Raw genomic sequence first — 16,633 nt, 5'->3', positions numbered from 1 at the left:
CAAATCACTCATTTCCAAGTCCAAGCTTTTCATGGAAATTTTTCAGACTACTGCAGACGGCAATACCAACAAAGCAAATGAAGCAATTGCCTCTCTTTCTAAATCTCTTAAGGCTGAGCGAGAAAATTTGAGGTGATTCGTCAAAGTCTACAGGCTGAAAGCTCTACACTTCTTTATTCTGTTGAATCAAGTCTCACCAACTTAAAAACTGATCTTGCCTTGGATAACAAGGTCAGGGAAGATCTCGCTCTACTGCAAACCCAAGTTGCCACACTTTCCTTGGAGGTTTCAAAAGCTAATAAGGAAATTGAATCCCTCCGGACCGAACTCACAATCATCAAAAGTTGTGTGAGTGACGTGTACTCTCTTCTTTCAAATCTTTTAGAGGCACATGATTCGGTTCTCACTATTTCTGTGCGACGCCATCTAGCGGATAAACTTCGTCCCGTTCTGGAAATGTTAAGTCGGGTTGGGGGTGTTACGGAGCCAATTGTTACTCCGTAACAAGGGGGAGATGTTACTCAAGATCCTCCCATTCAGTCTTCTGCAAAAGAGTCTGCTGCCAATACAACAAATCAGCCGAAAGTCACCACTAAACCAAAGGATAATGAAGCTTCGGGTTCTAGTGTGTTGGACAAGAAAAAAGGTCTAATGGGTCAAAGTGATGAGGAAGAAGAAACTGAGGAAGAATTATTGAAAAGAAAAAAGAGAGATAAAGAGCTTGATGAAACGCTCAAAGTGGCAAGAGAAGAAGAAGAAAGAGAGAAAAGGGAAAAAGAGGCTCTTGATACGTTGGACTGCAGAAAAGCTCTGTTTCCTTTATGGACTCTAGAGACTCTGATCAAAGAAGCGATTGAGTTTCCTAGCACTCATTGGCTGGAACCAGTTACTTCTTTTGATTGTGATAATACCAAGGACTCACAATTTGATATGCCTATCACCCGAAAGGCGTTTGTGTTTCACTGTTTTGATGCAGTAGTGAATATCACTTCGCCAGACCCGAAGGTTGATTGGGATCTTATTGATTTTTATCTGAAATATTCTCAACCACAGTACTTGACGTAGAGTGCTCAGAAGATTACGTCTGTCAATGTATTGAAGCCTACTTCGGCAGGGGCGTTCGTCAATGTGAATTTCAGGGTGACTCGAGGCACAGCTGGTTCGGTTCATGTGATCTCATTGGCCGATCTACTGAACCTGAATACTCATGATTGGATTCTTCTGAACAACATTCTGCTTTCCAATCCAGAGGAGTACGAGCCCATTATTGATCATATCAAGAGAATGCTAGCTTCCTACATACATGAGGTCGCTAAGATGGATCAGGAAATTGCTCTTGTTTTGAGGAAACGGCCATTTGTCAAACCCATTGGGACATCATGCGATGCTTCCAAAATGAAGTTGGGAAAGATTGATTCTAAGTATTGAGCTATTATGTTTACACGAGCAGAAGGTCAGAAGTTAGTGTTCTATCTTGATGATAAACACTTGTTTTCTACGACTTGCCTGGAGCATATTTTAGACATAATCCACAGGTGTAAACAGAATGAAGCAGCAGATAAGAAAAATATCACAAATATGCTTTGGTGGTACATTACTTTCCTTCATACTCTTCTAGACATCGTACCGAAGATATTCAAGACCGTGAAAAAGACCACTGTTGCTCAACCGATATGATCTCTCGCCTCAATTGATGCAAAGGGGGAGATTGTTGAGACCTTGAGTGTTGCGTCATTGGGCTCTTTTGTATAGTCCAGTTTTGTCACGGGTTTGGGCCTGTCCAACCGTGTTTATCTTTCTAGGGTTTAGTATATAAGGTGCATGCATGTATCCTTGTCATTAACGCTTTTGATAATTATCTCATTAATTGTACTGTAAACCCTAGCACACCTCTACAGAGGAAGTTCTTGGTCGAGCTCTTCTGAGGTGTGACTATATTTTAATCATTCGACATACAGATTGATTCATTGAGTGTTCCAGTATTTGTCATTCTTATTGATTTACCTGTTAAAGATCTAATCGATCTAAAGAGTTTTCAACTCATTAATATATATATATATATATATATATATATATATATATATATATACATATATATATATATATATATATATATATATATATATATATATATATATATATATAGACACACACACAAGATAATTATGAGATCTATAAGTTTTAATTAGTAAATATAAAGTAAATGATTTATATTATGATAGTTATAGGAAATCACAAAGAAATAAAGATAAAATATAAAATACATCAGTTTAATGTGTTAGTGAGTTGTTATTATTCACCCTTAGCCTGATTAAATTTGGTTACCCCGAACCTGTAATCATTAATCTTGAGGGGTCTAGAAAGATATTTATAGATCTATACATGGTTTGGCACCTCCACCTGCGATTTCTAGGTACAATCCCGACATGATAACTTTCTTTATTATTCAAACACTATCTGACGTCCGATGAAGCCACGTGCGGGGAAATCATTAATCTATAGCATCGATTATAGGGGTTCATGGTAATACATTACAACCACCTTAGAGATCCGACTACCACGAGGGATGCCTTCAAGTAGTAAATAAAATACGTTAAGTTTATGAGAATATTCTCAAATATAAAGATAATAGGATATGATCGGTAAAATATCCTACAAATATAGTAAGATAGGAATGGTAATATCCTATAAAGATGATAAGATAGGCTAGGTAAAATATCATATAAATATAATAAGTTAAGTTCTGTAAGATATCTTAAAATGGATAGAAAGGTTTTTGTAAAAAGAAAAACGATTCTTAAAATAAAATCAAATAAAGTAGAAAATTATAAAACCCGTGAACTCGCCAACATTATGTTGACGTTTTCCAAAATACATACATTCTCAGGGAGATGAGTGTGGATGATAGTCATGCAGAGGAAGATGCCATCAAGGAAGCTTACTGGAGTTTATTTCTATTTCTTTGTCATTTTTAATTATGTTTAGAATGTGTGCATGATCTATTAAACAATGTAATCTCAAATAAATTATAATAAGGAAAAATATCATTTGTGTTATATTTTGTGTAATGTTCAATATATATGTGTGCCTCGATCCAATATCCCTACGTCGCATAACTCGACGTTTCCATTGTCAGCCGGGGGTGTGACAAAAACCCAATTGAAGAAATAAATCAATTAGTCGAAATCAATAATAGCTTCAAACACGACTTTAGGTTAAGCATATAATTGACAAATTCATGTAAATCACGCAAATCCCACTTGAAATTAAAACAAAATCCGACCAATTTTTTATAGAAGTTCTTAAAACACACTTGAAATCATGAAAATAATTGGCCAAAATAGCTATGAACTTACAAAACTCATTTAAAATTCAAGCATATAATTGAAAACCTTTTGGAAAACCAGTAAAACCTTTTTAGATTAAAGTGATATCATTGAGAATATAACCAAATAAAAATCCAAAACGATGGTATCAATGGATTCAAGAGAATCGATTCTTACTTGTTGTATATATGGATCTTCTTCGACCTCCAATTCCCGAAAAATAAAACACTATTATATTGCTACACTAAGAACAAAAAGTAACCCTAGATACCAATTCCACTGATTACCTAGTAACAAAAAAAAATATAATCCTTCAATTAACAACCTTCATTCTATCATAACACAAAACAAAAACTACATATTAAAAGAACGATTCTACAAGAATGCAATACATTTCATTAGAATTAGTAAATTGAACTCCTTCTCAAATCGTGAACTTGATATTCGACACATTATTTTTTCAGAATACTTTAATCCACTTGTTTGTAATTACTGATCTCTTATGTATCTTCAAAACTCGAATACTTGTTGTTTATATTCTACTAACTTAACCGTTAATCATCTTTTAAAAGCAAAAGCACTATTGGACTCCTAGAGATGGGTCTAAAAGATATATATGCTAAAAAAAAGATTTTGACCATTTTGTTTTCTTTAGTTTTTTTTAAATGTGCATATATGCACATTTGAATCTTCATATATGTGCATATATACATACATTTAATGTTTTTTTTTAAATTATAACCAAGGCAACAATAGGATTTTAATACCAGTGTTTAAAAGAATCGCAACTTAAAATGGTGAAAAAACATAAAAAAAATATAAATGTGCACGAATGCACATCTCCGAAAAACAATAAAAAAAGTTCGTCAAATATTTTTTAAACCATGGTTGTCTCTTAGATGCAGCTCTAGGAGTCCAATGGTGGTTTGGGTTTTGAAAACTGATAAGTGGATTACGACTTCTCGAGTTCTTGCAAATCCTTAAGTTCTCTAAAGAACTTAGGTCCATTGAACTCTAAGTAGTTCAATGGATTATCAATTCGCTGTCACATCAGCATTTTACTTTTTATTCAACTATACTCTTTAACATCCATACTCCATTAAACCCTACAAATTTTAATGGATCTACATATCATCATCATTACATTTATAAACATAATTATAAATTTAATAATAAAAGATATAATAGTTTAAAAAAGTAAAATACATTAATTAAAAATTACGAAATCTAAAACATTTTATACCTAAAAAAAATCTATTAAAAACACGAAACCTAAAAATACATTAATAAAAAAATGACACATACAAATTATATTTTATTAAAATTAGTATTTATTTGATTTGTAATAGATATATTTAGTTTCTAGTGGGTTCTTAATTCCATTTGATTTATTTATTTGAAAAAATATTACACCTAAAATGTGATATAGTAGATTATATAATACCTAAAAATATGATTAATTTTATTTGTGGTTTAATTAAAAAAAATAAAGAATTAAATATAAAAGTAATATGAAAATAATATTAAATATATATTTGGTTTGAAATTTAATTTTAAAAGAAAAGATTAAACTCTCATCCATGTCATCACTCAGACTTCATTCAACTTCTAATTCAATCCTAGTTATCATCTATTTAACATTTAGGCCACAATGAGTGACTCGGTACAAAGGAGTCGTTGGCGTTCGTTACATATTGCCCCCTAGTGCGCTAGGGGGCTCGCTAAGATGAATTCGTCGGCAGCACAACGAGATGAGAGAGAAAGTAGGAGAAGGTTGTGAATGGTGAAAAATCGAAGAATCCTAAATCAAAACAAGAAGAAATGTGAACTTAAATGCGCTAGGGGGCTCGCTAAGATGAACTCGTCGGTAGCACAACGAGATCAGAGAAAAAGTAGGAGAAGGTTGTGAATGGTGAAAAATCGAGGAATCCTAAATCAACATAAGAAAAAATGTGAACTTAAATGGTGAACCTACGGATGATTTTGACTGTTCACTCCCGAATTCCCACTCCCAAATTGTGATGATTTGTTTGACTTCTTCTTTCACTGTTAAAACACAAATATTAGGTAGGTATATATGGACGCCTTTTAATTTATTTTGAATTAAATATAAAATAATGGAAGGTAAGTAATGTTTCGAATCCTCTTGAAATATTTGTTAAATTTATTAGTAATTCTATTTATATTGTGTATTGAAAAATATAATTTATTTAAATATGAAAAAGAATAAGAAATAAATGAAGAAGTGCTAGGGTGTTACCACTCCTTATGAAATACTAAGAAAAATGTGCTAGCGAGGTGGCAGGTAAAAAAATGGTACGGTGGTAAAAAAAGGATGTGGCAAGATTACAGGAGTGTTACCACTCCCTCACCTCCATTATATATATATATATATATATATATATATATATATATATATATATATATATATATATATATATATGTGTGTGTGTGTGTATTAAGATGTGAACACGTATATTCATATATAAATAAGTATATAGGGAGTGATTATTCATATATGAATACAACAACGGTGGTTGGTGGCAAGGTGGCGGTGGTAGCAGAGCGGCGGTGGTGGTTGGTGGTTGGCGGCAATCGGCAGATGGGAAATGGTGGATTCATATATGAATACACATACATTTATATTCATATATGAATATTAATCATCCTCCGTTGCGCGGGTACTTCAAAGAGTTTTCCCGGTAAAGATAAATGATTAGCTGAGAATGATTCTCCCATTCTCAACCTTTTTTATTTTCTCAATTAAACTTATATATATATATATATATATATATATATATATATATATATATATATATATATATATATATATATATATATATATATATATATATATATATATATATATGGTCACACCTTATGATCTGATAAGTCAAACAGCACCAACGTCTACATACGTCTACATTAGTATCAGCGCCAACGCCTCAAGCCGTATCAGCATCGACATGTAGATAGTTATTTTGTGTAATCTTTTGATGCTAGGTAATGATACATATATGTATAGAATAGATAACATATCTGATATGTTTGTGATGAATATCGGTTATTAGTATAGATTAGATATGATCCCATTAATCAAGGGATATACTTGTATAAGTTAGTATATATTTAACATTAGGGTGAAACTATAATGAAGAACGTCTTGGTGGCCGTCTTTGTGACAACATGTTTTCTTGGTGAAAACAAATCCTTTCTTGGTGAAAGACAATTTGGTGAATCCTCTGTGTTCCTTATTTCTTTTCCTATTCTTTATTTGCTTAGTAATTTTGTTCTTGTTTATTATACTTGAAGTGTATCCGATCAACACGAACTTTCAATTGGTATCAGAGCGGTTTTTTGATACACTCAAGTAATCATGTCGACTTCCAATAATCCCAAATTCTTTGGTATCAACAAGATTCCACCTTTTGATGAGCACAACTTCGCTATGTGGAAAACTAAGGTCAAGGTTATTCTTGAAACCGTGGACTATGAGATGTGTAAACTTGTTGAATAAGGTCCTCACGTTCCTATGTATCAACCTATGGTCAAAAATTCCCCCGTTAGTCCTTTGAAACAAAAACCAGAGACTAGTTATGATGATGATGACAAGAAACTGTTTAGTCTTGATGTGAAAGCTAGAGGAGCGATATGAAACTCTCTTCCCTATAACATGTATTATCTTGTACAAAACTGTCAGTCAGCTCAAGAGATGATGCATACACTGATAGTAGCTTATGAAGGCATCGTGGAGGTACATGCCACAACCATCAACAATCTCAATCGGATATACAAGCACTTCTTCGCTCAACAAGGTGAATCACAAACCCAAACGCTTAGCAAATTTAACTGCTTGGTTAATGATATGCGCAGGCTGGGAGTTGTCAAGCATTCTTCTCAGTTGGTTCTGAAGTTCCTGGACTCTCTTAGGAAACTCTGGGAATATCACGATGATGTCCTTAAAAGACATTGAAACAATCAATATCGTGGATATGAACTCCTTGTTTAGAAACCTATGAAATTGAAAAGAGACCAAAGCTCTTCATAAATATATCATGAAAGAATCAAGCAAGGAAAAGTATATAGCTTTCGCTTCTCAAAAGGAAGCAATAAAGCACATCAACGACTCAGATGACTCAGATCAAGGTGACCAGAGTGATAAGGATATTGCTGATGAAATATTTGCTAGCGTTGCCCTTATTGTCAACATTATGAAGAAAGCAGAACTAATGGGGGTCAAAAAGCTCAGTTTAAGGGAGGCAGTTCAACAAGGAGATTCGCTTCAGAAAAGAAGAACTTAGGTAATTGTTTTAACTGTGGAAGCCCTGACCATTTTGCGAGGGACTACAAGGAGAAGAAAGAAGATCAAGGTCTTCAAAACTATGAAGTCTTGTACAAGAAGTTGTTGGCTCACATGAAGGAGGAGAACATGAGAGAACAAGATTCAATACGCGGACAAGGTTTGAAAACTCAAACTTTGAATTAACTTTTAAGATCCATGTCTCTTGCTAATATGTTTTTCCAGTAAAGTATGGTAAACTAGTTGAGACTTGAAGATGATATTCAACAAAGTGTTCAACAAAATATCTAAGTAAATTAAAATGGGTATGAACAAAGTAAAGACAATTTAAGAACAAGTAGAATGTAAGTGAAAGAGATTTCATTTGCAAGAGAGTTTGATAATTGATGTGAAGAGAATAATTGTTATTTCTTACTTTTTAAACTATGAAACATCAACTCCTTAAATAGTAAATGAGAGTCACAGTACAATCCGAGAACATTCTATGGACTAGTTAATACCAAGTGTTTGACAAATCTTACACTTAAAAGATTTACTGATTTGGTCCTAAGAACCGTTCCATTAAAAAAAGACAAAAAACATTAAATGCTTGTACAGACTCAATTACATAAAAATCCTAATCTTGGAAACAACTTCATTTCAGAACAGGATAAGCTTCGGAAAATCCTCACATCTTGGACTGATGTTGACTTCTGATCTACTTTGGTTTGGATTGCTAGAGGTTCAAGTTTTATGCATTAACAATCTCCCCTAAGTAAACTTAGCAATTAGTCAACTCAGTTGGCTTCTTCAAATACAAAAAGGTAAGCACTGTGCAGACAACTTTGGACTTCCACATACCATTTAAGGAGTTCAATGAACTTCGTCTTCACATGCTCATGAGCATCACTTTTACCAGCATTGGTGATGAACTTTTGAAGGATGTTTGAAGGAATAGGATGTTTATCAAGAACTCAAAAGAATTCTTTTCGGTTGGTCTTCTTCTTGAGATAGACGTATCCGTGTTCAGGTTCTTCAATCGGTCATTCTGCCAAAATTTGAGCTTCAGGAAGTTCATAAGTGATTTTTGCGAACACATTTTATGTCCCAAACAAGTGTGCAATTTCAATGTCGTACCTGCGAAATTCAACAACATAGTCCTTGAAGAAGTTCATGGCATCACTATTCGATGCTTGAATGATTAGATTGGCGATATCGGAGGTGAGTAGCGATTGTGAGAATGTCATTGGGGTTGATAGATGGAGAGTCTGCATCCATGATAGTGAGAGTTGCTTCTTTATTCCGAGAGATGTAGTATCTGTACAACATGCAGTTGAGATCAAATTTACTCTGAACCTTGTTTCTGAAACCAACGATCTTAGTGATCCGCTTCCGAGACCACACTTCTTTTTGAGGACGTGCGTTAACGGAGTAGAAAGTTCTCAATCTCTCTCGCTCTGTCCTGATGATAGTTTGTGGATCATCATTCTGATGAATTGGAGCGAATTTGATGTGGAATATTCCATGAGGAGAGATCGGAAGATCAATTTGGTCAGAATCCTGAGTTGGATGATCGTAATACATGAAGGGGACAATATCAATGTCATGAATAACTCCTTCTCGGAAAAGAGAGATATGCCTAACATTGGATTCAGATTATCTTTCAGTATCTGAATCCTGATGCTTTCTTCTAATGCTTGATCTATCTGTTCTTGGGACCAGTCCTCAGACTTTCTGAATGTCATCACTGGGCTGTTAGGTTCAGAGACAATTTTCTTCCCTTTGTCTTGCGGTGGCTCGTGTGAGTCAGCAATGACTTGTTGTATTGTTTTGGAGATGATGAATTCAGGTGGATGAGTGATCAGGGGATCTTCAAGGAGATCATTCGGTCTTCAGGTGAAAGAACATTCATCGATCAAAACTATTCTCGAATCAGGGATTGGAGGCAACATGGATTGTGTAGCTCAGAAGGCATCAACAGTTAGTTTTGTTTTGAGCTTCTCCATTTCACGACTTCTTTTGAGCACACCTGCCAAGGATGATGGCCAAGAGACAACATACCATATCTTCTTTTCTTCTTCCGAGAGAACCTTCATTGGTTGTTCCCTGGTAGCGTGAAGTCCTAGAATAGCATTTTCAATTAGGTCTTCATATTCTTCATCATCTTTTTTAAGAGGTTTCGTGGATTCAATCTCGATTAAGTCTTTTTCGTCAGATTCATCTCAGAGTATGAATTCTGAGGCAGTCTTCCATTAGATTGTTCTACCTCTTCGACTTGGTCCTTTTCCCCCTATTACATCAGAAGGCCCAACATCCGACACAAATCTGGCATTGGTTTGAAATTCGGTTAAACATTCAAACACTCTCTAAAAAATCATGTTAATTTTTTTAGAAAGAGAGTGGTAGGCTTCAGCAGTGGGGCTTGGGCTTTTAGGTGATCAAATAACGAGCCCAAAATAGAGAGCATTTCAACAAACTTACTGTTTGGAATATCAACAATGTTCCAACATGCTCGGAGCAGCTTGATAAGGACCTGTTGCATAATCAGATTCATCTCATCATTCTTTCGAATTTCCTTCTCCAACCTTTGGATTTCCTTTTCATGAAGAATGTGGGTTTGTTTGATCAGTTTGTTGGTTGCATTCATCATATCGTCATGAATTTTGAGCATTGTAGTGGTGGCGGAGATGTGGTGATCAAGGCTGTCATTGTATTTTTGTTCGACTTCCTCCAAAGTATGCTTGAATCAGAGAGAAATGAGTTGATCAAGGTGATTTGCTCTATCGAGTTCCGAGGGGCCATCTTCTTTGCTCTCGGAGAGAGATTTAAGAGTAAGTTCTAGTTTGGAGTTGAGGTTGGTGACCTTCTGATGGAGCTTGGAGTCGAGTTGAGCTACAGTCTTGTCATGTGAATCAACTTTTGAAACAACGCTAGATACATTGTCTCGGAGTTCTAACAAGGCAAATGGATCTGCGATGTTTTTGTCCGAAGATTCGGTGTCTGAGGTAGAACTCTCAGACTTGTTATCATTATCATCACCGTCATTAACATCATGTGGTTCGGAAAGAGAGGGATTCTCAGCAGGATTGGTTTCAGCTTCATTTCCTTGAATTCCTTGAGCATTGGCATCGACTTTTATTTCTTTCTCTTGTTTTGAGGAGGATGAGGAAAAGCCGAAATCATATACCGGTTTGGAAGAGGAGGGTTTCTACAATAACTTGAAAGTTGTAAGAATTGGAAGAGCACCAACAGAAGTGATTTCATCATCGAACATAACATCAGTAGAATGTTCTTCACTAGAGGGAAGCTTTGGAGTTTCTTCACTTGTAAACATCGGAGGAGGATCATCCGAAACAATTGTTGGATCGGGAACATCTCCTGTAGCTACATTTTGGGCAGGTTACCTCTCTTGATTCGTTTCGCCATCAGTAGGAATGGAGAATGACACATTGCTTTGAATGGCCCTATGACGCATGAAGATAAGCGTGTACTCCAATTGAGCTCTTGTTAGCCACTGATGACGTGTGTGAGCCCTATATACAAAATCAGACCAATTTATAAAAAAGTAATAGGTACACAACTTCATAAAACCTTAGATTACCAATTCACTTCGTCTCCCAAAGATCTCCTTTATCTCTACTAGTTTTACAAACGACGATTGATCAAAAGATGTCTACAACGATTAATTAACGGAAGTGATAGTGAATGACTGCCTCTTGTAAATGCCTCCATCCCAACCGTTCCTCTCTCGTGACATTTTAGTAACCTCGTCACCACTAATATCCATTTTTGTTGATGTTTGTATTTGAAGAAGTAACATGGATCATGTTGTTTTATAAGTAGAATTCGTTTCTTTTTCTCTTGTTTCGCTTTGTAAAAGAACCCTGCAAAACAATAATTCTTCTTGTAAATCAAATTTAATTAATTACAAAGCAAAGAAAGGATTTTCAAATTTTGCTACTTAAATAAAAGTTTTTTTTTTTTTTTTTTTTTTTGGAATCTTGAAATAATAAGCATAAAAACAATTTTATTTAGAGGGTGTTTGGGAATTCATTTTAAACTTAAAAATGACTTTTAAACAAAAAGACTTATTGACTTATAGTGATGATAAAATAAGTTTTTTTTTAACTCTTTGGATTAGCTTTTATGGTGGAAAAAAATCAATAAGTTAATAAGTTGTGTTTTAAAAAGTGATTGTCTTTAGTTATACATGTTTTTAAGGATATTAGTCTTTTACAACCTAAAAAATAATAAAAGTTTTGAAAAGTTAGAAATCTTAACTTATTAAAATCTTAACTTATTAAAATCTTCTTTTCAAAGCCTTAAATTAAAAGTTTTTTTAAAAGTTTTTTTTCATATTATCAAACACTTTATATCACTTAGTGACTTTTCAAAACTAATAAATAAGCTTTTTAAAAGAAATCTCAAACACCGTTACCTCTTTGATTTTTTGGAGTATTAAGTCTCAAATTTGTTATCCATTAGTATTTGGTTAGTAAGTATAACAACCTGACAAACAATGACAGATGAATATCGACTTTCTTTATTTCATTTTGCTTTTTCACAAAATTAAATCACAGTATGTATAAATTAAGTTCCCATAAAACCTGGTATATTAGAACCTAATTAGGTATAAGATCCGGATTGTATACGGGCTTATTAAAAATAAAAATTTAATATAAATTTGTAAACATTACGCTATTTTTTAAAGTAATATTTTTACATAAATAAAAAGGATATAATCATGAATAAAGTAAGTAATTCAATATATATAGTAATATAAAATATTAACATACTTTAAAAAATGTTGTTGAAAATTCAGGTGTAAACATTAAACATTTTTTTTAAAGTAAACTTTCGAAATAAATACAAACAAAATGATAATAATTAGGTAGTTGAATGTATACTAAAAAAAAAAAAATTATTGACATATTGACATGGTAGACACAACATTGAATTTCTTTTACCTAAATATAATTTTATATGTTTGTGTTGGTCTTTAAAGTCATTTGAATCCATATTATGTTTTTATCTTTAAAACAATAATCATCCTAAAATAAAATTATGATGCAAAAATGTTATCAAATTTTAAAATTTCAATTAGTAAAATGGAGACATTATAAATTTATGTGTAGCTATAAAAAAATATTGTTAATCACTACACATTTTACCTGACTTGAGTTTAATAAAATGTAAATTCACATTTTATTCATTGTTTCTATATGTATTACATGTATAAAATATAAAATATATATACTACTTAATTGTCATATAACGTATAAAAAAAATATTATACACAGATAAAATACTTAGTATTTTCTTAAGTGTATATATATATATATACATATATATATATATATATATATATATATATATAATGGTAAATATAAATTTATATTAAATTTAAAGACATTTACCTAAATACATGACTTAAAAAATGGTAAATGATAATCCTTTATTGTATCTACCATATAAAAACTAATAGAATTAATGTATCTACCATATATATAAACTCTTACTAAAAATTAACTTTTAAATTTTAAGAAACTGAAAAACATAAGAAAATGACAAGTAGAAAAAAAAATCAAATTTTTTTAGAAAATGACATATGTCAAATGTAATATGTTTGTCAAAATCATTTTCATTTATTATGGTAGATATTTCTTTTGGACTTTTCTTGATTTTTTAAATGTTTTTCCAAAGCAATATTCAATAATTCTTGTGTCAATATTGTTTTCTTTTTTTCACGAAAACTTGATTTGATGTTAGAATTTCTCTTTTTAACTTAGACTTTCTATTAAATATATTATATATATATATATATATATATATATATATATATATATATATATATATATATATATATATATAAGGAAATATTTTTCCTTTCACCACATTCATTTGAAACTTCCATGACTTTTTAATTTCTTTTTAATAATGATTATAGGTTGGTTAAAAAGATTAAATAAATATCAAACCTAAAGTGTAATTATATATAAACTAAATTTCAATATTAAAAGAATATATTTACTTCTACTTATAAAGTTATGTTTTTAACTTTTAACATATTATATTTAATTTATTAGTTTTAATATATTTTTGGATGTAAACCATTATCATTTTAAAGCTACAACTTTTGAACAATTTGTATAAAATACTTATATTATAAATTTAAATATAACATTACAGGATCAACTTAAATATAAATTTTAGTTTAACTTAAACAATCCAAAGAATATATTGTAAATAGTTAAAGTGATAAATTGTAGTGTCTTTATAATAATGATTATAAGTTGGTTAATAAGATTAAATAAATATCAAACTTAAAGTATAATCATAAATAAACTAAATTTTAATATTAATATAATATCTTTACTTCTACTTATAAAGTATGTCTTTAACTTTTAATATATTATCATTAATTTATTAGATTTAATATGTTGTTATATGTAAACCATTATCAGTTTAAAGCTACAACTTTTGAACAGTTTGGATAAAATACTTAAATTGTTAATTTAAATATAACATTACAATATCAACTTCAATATAAATTTCATTTCCATTTAAAAAACTCAATGAATATTTTGTGAATAATTAAAATTGATAAATTGTAGTGCTAAATGCAAAAACTAAATCATAATATCAATTTAACAAATATATTTCCTAAAGATATTTTTATAATCGTTAAAAGTTTTCAAATAACTAGCTTAAAATAACTTACAATAACAATAGTTAAAATTAACTCTATATAAATGATTATATTGTTACCTTTAAAATCAAAAAACAATGTTTGATGTTTTAAATAATTATAATGATATAAATTAAAATGTTAAGCAAATAAATTTTAAAAATTTTATTAACAATAACAAAAACTATAAATAACATTAAACCATATATTATATTTAATTTTATTCATGAGTAACTCGCAGGTAGAAGTCATTTAAACGGTTGAGACTATGTCGTTATAATAGATGTATATATTATCATATAATTCAAAATAATAAATATATTATATCAATTTAGTATACGAATTATTATATGAAATTTAACAACAACGTTATTGTTATATTTAAAAAAAACATATATTTGTAAAAATTTCAACTACATAGGTGTTTCTGCGCAACGCGCGGGCATTCACCTAGTATATATATATATATATATATATATATATATATATATATATATATATATATATATATATATATATATATATATATATATATATATATATATACGGTTCACTTGAGATTCTAAAGAAAATAGAGATCTTGAGATTAAACCTCAGCCACATATTTCTTATTTGTCACTCTAACGCTCCATCGTACCGACAACAGTGGGGTATGCCTAATCATAAATGATTATATGGTAGAAAGGTATAATCATATACGATTTTACATGTTTATACATATATACCTAGTAATAAATGATTATGCATATATGTTTGTTCACAGATTGAGTACTCATATATGATTATGGTGGTTGGTGGCAGAGGAGGCAGTGGTGGCAGAGGTGGCAATGGTATAGGTAACGGAGGTGGAAGTGGTGATGTCGGTTGGTGGCAGAGGTGGTAGTAGTGGTGGTGGTAGTGTCGGTTATCGTGGTGGGGAAGGTGGCGGGGGAAAAAGGAATGGGTGGCACTAAATAATCATTTATGATTATAATTCTTCCACATATTCGGTACGCCGGTGCATTGGAGTGGCAAATGAGAAATATGTGAAGGAGGTTGAATTTCAAGATCTCTATTTTTTTTTTGATTTTTAACGAAACGTGTGTGTGTGTATATATATATATATATATATATATATATATATATATATATATATAGTATTATGTGAATTTGTTCCATAAACTTCATTATGTTTTTTATTATTATATAATGAATTTATGTTTGTAAAAAATCCATATTAACGAATGTATGTTTATTCTGTTATGAATTTGTTCTAAAAATATCAATTAAATCAGAGTATACTTAAATTATGCGGAAAACATGATGCTAATGCACTAGTTTACACTCAAGCCTTGCCCTTCTTAGGATCCGAAGAAGTATCTGAAAGCATTTGTAATCAACTATGTAAGCACGAAACTTAGTGAGTTCCCCAAAATATCATATATACCAGAATACATATACATGCATACAAATAATGGCTCACGACCATTCGCCGATCCAACAATTGGCTCACGATCTTGTTGTCAATCCACCAATAATATGTGTATCTTGGACTTACGACTTACTTGCTACTTCATCTTCAACATGATCATGCGTGTATCTAGAACTATGTCCTAATTGCCATTCGTCGCAACAAACGGGGCTATAGGCTCCCACCTATTATCCATTGGCTGTCAACCCCTATTCTATCCATAACGAAGTATTCTAGTACAATAATATTTAAGCACTTAGATGCAATACTTTTGGCTCTACTAGCACATACACACATGGACTATACTTTCTACTATACTAGCTTCAAGTACACTAACATTGAGCACCTAGAGACTATACTACTAGCTCCCATATCTAAGATACATGGATATATATATATATATATATATATATATATATATATATATATATATATATATATATATATATATATATATATATATATATATATATATATATATATTGTAATACATAGTATTGTGAGATAACTCACCTGATTGAGGTGGAAAATCCTCAGGAAGCTAACTCATCGGCTAATGCTTCAGCTTATCTCTTTAAATCAACCTAAGTGACAATATTATTGTGCTTCAATATTCATTTGTACTTATAGTATTTCCTTGATTCCTCAAAAATCCTAATGAATACATCGAGATCTATCAAATAAGGAAAAATCATGTAAGATCATATCGGAGGTAGGGACCGTTTGGTATAAAAAGTGTATTGTTTGGAAAACCAACTAATTTAAACACCTCACTAAATCTAGTCTATACATTATTCCCGTAAGTACATCAATTGGTATTATGACTGGAATCACTGATAGATCTTATTTATATATTCATAATAACGAATATGAATATAAATATAAGTTAA

This window comes from Lactuca virosa, chromosome 6, assembly GCF_052849685.1.
Source record: "Lactuca virosa cultivar CGN04683 chromosome 6, Lactuca_virosa_CGN04683_v6, whole genome shotgun sequence".
Taxonomy (NCBI): domain Eukaryota; kingdom Viridiplantae; phylum Streptophyta; class Magnoliopsida; order Asterales; family Asteraceae; genus Lactuca; species Lactuca virosa.
Note: the sequence above shows the minus strand (reverse complement) of the source record.